Here is a 4,652-nt window from a genome sequence, read left to right as displayed (position 1 = left end):
TCTGTGACGCAGGGGCGAAGGGGTGGGCAGAAGAGGAGGGGGGGGATCCTCTGACGCACGGGCCCGGCTGCAGCCTTCGCCATACAAGGCAAAAAGGGGCGGAATGTTCCGGCGCCCTCGAAGCGAAGGGGCGGGATCGGAATGTCTGCGCGGGTGACGCACACGGGGTTCCATTGACGCACGCCTTGGAATTGTTTGATCTAAAAATAGAACGAGCTACTCCCCCCCCCCCAGCTAAAAATAGAGCCTTTTCCTAAGCAAGGATTGAAAAGAAACGGGGCGGGGGGTTAAGAGTGGAGGACAAGGGAAAAAGGGAAGAGTGTCATAGGAAGAGCCAAAAAAAAAGGGGGGGGGGGAGAGAGCGCCGGAGCAGGAAGGGACGGAAATGTGAGGCGAAGGTGGGCTCGGGGTGCGGAAGAGACACGCGCGGCTCCAGAGCCCCCTTTTCCTCAACAGTCGCGCAATGGCTTTATGGCCTCCACCCGAGCGTCCCTGCGCCCGGGCCACGCCTTCCTCCACTCGCTCCTTTCCATCGGGGGCGGCGCCCCTTCGGTTCCAATCCACGGCCCCTGCGAAGCTCAAGGGAGAGGAGTTCACGGCGTGGCTCGCTTCTGTAACCTCTGGAGGCTGCCCTTCCCGTTTTCCCCGTCCGCTCCCTTGAAAGGAAGTCTCGTCGCTCTTCGGCTGGTGAGGAAGGCGACGGCAGCCGGGTTACTCTCAGGTACCCGCTTGTAAAGTTGTGGGGAGTTTGAGCAACTGGTGCTTCAGTTGGTAGGATAGGTTAGGATAGGATAGAAGAGGAAGAGAATATAGAACAGAACAGAATATAGAGGATAGGATAGGGAATAGAATAGAATAGAATAGAATAGAATAGAATAGAATAGAATAGAATAGAATAGAACAAAACAAGCTGGAAAGGACCTTGGGGGTCTCCTAGTAGTCCACCCCCCCTCAAGCAGGAGAACTTGTCCTATATCATTTTAGATAAGTGATTGTCTATTCTCTTCTTTAAAAACTTCCAGTGATGGAGCACCCACTGGAGGCAAGCTGTTCCATGGGTTAATTGTCCTCACTATTAAGAAGTTTCTCCTTAATTCCAGGTTGCTTCTCTCTTTGATTTGTTTCCAACCATTGTTTCTTGTCTTGCCCTCCAGTGCTTTGGAGAATAATTCCCCCACCCCTTCTTTGTGGCAGCCTCTCAAATACTGGAATACTGCTATCATGTCACCCCGAATTCATCTTTTCTTTAGACTAGCCAAACCCAAATCCTGCAGCCGTTCTTCATATGTTTTAGTCTCCAGGCCTTTGATCATCTTAGTTGCTCTTCTCTGAACTTTTTCCCAAAGTTTCAACATCTTTTTTGCAGTATGGTGACCAAAATTGGGTTCAGTATTCCAGGTGTGGTCTTACTAGGATTTTATAAAGCAGTATTAACACTTCACATAATCTTGATTCTATGTTTATGCAACCCAAGATTTTAATAGCTTTTTGGACTACTGCTGCACACTGCTGGCTCATATTCAAGTGATCATCTTCTGGGACTCCAAGGTCCCTCTCACAGTTACTCGCCTAATCTGTATTTATACCTTTGATTTTTCCTGCCTAAATGTAAAACTTCGCTTTTCTCCACATTGAAATTCATTTTGTTGCGTAGGGCCCATTGTTCAAGTCTGTCAAGATCTTTTTGGATCCTGAGCTTGTCTTCTGGGATGTTGGTGATTCCTGCCAGGGTAGTGTCACCTGCAAATTTGATGAGTTCCCTTTCTAAAAGAAAGCTAAGTCGAAAAGGGGAATGTGATGAGCTTCAAGTAACGTCGCAAACCCTTGAGAAGAGCTCTAGAGAGAAAGCTCTGAGGAGATCTATTTCAGAAATACAGTCCCGCTATGCCAACCAGATTCTCTCCCTTGACTGAATTGGGGTAGCTTTAATGGGGCCTTTCCTGGCCATTGTCTCTGCCTCATTTTCAGAATGATGGATGGAGGAAGGGATACTTTCTAGTTTGTCGTCCTCCAAAGAATGTACAGTAAAATGTGTGCTGCTAAGAGAGAGCTATGTTTAGTTCTGTGGCTAGAAAATACAGTATTTCACTGTAAATTGCTGAGCAAAAGGTAGTTGTGGGAAGGAAACGCATGTGTTCTCTCCTGAACTTTAAGAAAAAAGTCATGGGAAAAGAGAGTAAATATCGTTAGGGATGGAGGAACATACTACAAATAGACAGCGTCAACCAGCCCTTTCTAAAACCACCTTCCAGTACGAGAAGACTCCTCTGTTTTTCTTCTGTTTCTCCCCACCCCCCTAGCTACTGCCCTGCTGCCAGAAATCTGTCAAAGAAGAAACAAAATAAAACAATTGCAAAATGTCTTTAGGTGATAGAACAAGGAGCTCTGTGTCTCGAAGCACCTTTTGTAATAAGAAAAACAGACTAAGGTGGAAATGAGAGAATACAGGCAGGAGGTTGTTAATGGAAGTATCCTGACATCTTGACATTGTGCAATAATGTCTGAAGCAGGAATAGAGCTTCAGAAAAGTCTATGACGATTCTTTTGATTTTGCTGTCACTGAAAGCCGGTAACTTGAAAGAAGAGGATCTATAAACTTGGAAAATTGGTTTGCAATTGTAATGTTTTACTTAGGTTATTCCTTTTTATTCCACAGCAATAAGCACCTAATATAGATCTTTTTTAAAAAAAGAAAAAAAAGCTCTCTGCCCTGGAAATAAAATAGTGCTAACAGCATCTTCTCTTAAAGACACAAGTAAAAATGCCTAAAAAACCAAAATAAAGAGATGAGATTCATTAAAAAACTCTGCAATCTTGGAATTGGTTTTAGCCAACCATGCATTGTGCGTTTTAAATGCATTGTAATCATAGTTGCCTTCACAAACTGACATTAAGCAGTCTCTAGACCTGAGTTAATAAATTAAGGTGTTTGATAGAGGAAGCTGGCTGAAACAAAGCTGATCTGCACCTGGACAGTTTGTGCAGTGGGGAAATTGTAGAGAACTCACCTGTCACAAGATAGTTTCATACAGATTTAAATCTACTGTTTTGGCCAAGATGCAGATTGAATATTTAAAAACTTACGTTTTACAGTATAGAATAATTTTGGAGAAGTGCATGTATACCTTTAGATCAATGTTTCTCTACCTCAACAACTTTAAGATGTATGGATTTCAACTCCCACAATTCCCCAGCCAGCATACTTTAGATAGAGTTGTAATCTAATTCAATACATTTAGGCGATTTAGCTTAATGGAATAATTCACATAAAACTTGTTTTTATAATGCAGATACATTTTGGGTGCTTCTCTCTTGCAGGAAGTTTTTTTTTCAAAAATGATATTTGCTACTGCAAATTTTTAATCTGTTTTTCTTTTAAAGCTCCACAGATGGATACAGCTAGTTGCATCATATTAAATGTCACTGTAGAGTTAAAAATCAGTTCCAAGATGGATTATTGGAAAACATGGTAGATGTTAAAATGATGGCAGGACCAGCCAAGCTATATGACACATATTTCTTTTACTACTTGCTCTCCCCTTCTCAGGGTAAAACCCCCTGGAATCCTCAATCAAGGGGAAGAAATTAGAGACAGGATTGACTAGGGAATAAAAAATTGAAGCCAGTTTCTGCATGTGCTTTTCTGCACCTGTTGCAGGCTTAATAGGATTCTCCCTAGGTCTCAATCATAAATATATTTTAAGATGCATTTCACTGCCCCTCTCAAATCTTCTCAAGAGATTTTCCTCTTTATGTATCTTGAGTGTTTTCCTCACTCTCTCATTTCTTTTTTTCCCCCCCGAGCTAATTTTCCAAGTAGTTTAAGATTTCTCCCAGATTCAGGCTTTTAAACATTTTTTAAAACTTCCATACACCATTGAGTCTTCAGTTCTCAGGACAGCAAGCAGAAAAGACATCTCCCATTAAATATATGAAAAATCAAAAGCTAACTGAAAATCTAAGGTATCATAAAGTGAATGCCACAGATACAGCATATCTTAAAAAGGCAAAGATCCTAAAAGGAGAAACTGGTTTATAAATGGAGATCATTGCAACTTTCAGCCTGCCATATGGGAACCGGATAGGAGTGTAGAACACTGCAAGAGTGTTATCGTTCTTTATTATGACAGACCCGTTCCCCCACTGAGACCTCACCTCACTCCCCATCTCACCCACCCCTAGCATCCTGCTCCCTCTCCACCCATCTTTTAATTCATATTACTGTAGTTTTTATTTTACTTTTATTACTTGACTATTTTACTATGTTATTACATTTTTTATATCTTATGTTCTACTATGGTAAGATGACAAGAGTAGCCTTGTGGCAGGATGGGCGCCAAATAAATTTAAATAAATAAATAAATAGCACCAATACTGCAAGATTATTAATATGGTAGGCCCAATGTTGCATATCAAAGAAACCTGTTACATCCCCAATATTTGGAATCTTTCAAAATTGCGGTCTTCCTTTCTGCCCACAAGTTATGACAAAAATAATTATTATGCAACTCTGAAAGAATAAATCTATACTGTCCTTGCAGCAATAGGTATGTCTTATTTAACTGTGTTTCGATTAGTTTTCTTTTTCAGCAGTAAGTGAAGGAGTCTTTTAAGGAATCTGGTCAATTTTGGAAAAAATTAGTTTTGTTTAC

Source organism: Pseudonaja textilis, chromosome 2 (assembly GCF_049901715.1).
Source record: "Pseudonaja textilis isolate UNSWEBS1 chromosome 2, rPseTex1.2, whole genome shotgun sequence".
Taxonomy (NCBI): Eukaryota; Metazoa; Chordata; class Lepidosauria; order Squamata; family Elapidae; genus Pseudonaja; species Pseudonaja textilis.
The sequence above is the reverse complement of the archived record's forward strand: the minus strand, read 5'-3'. Positions refer to the sequence as shown.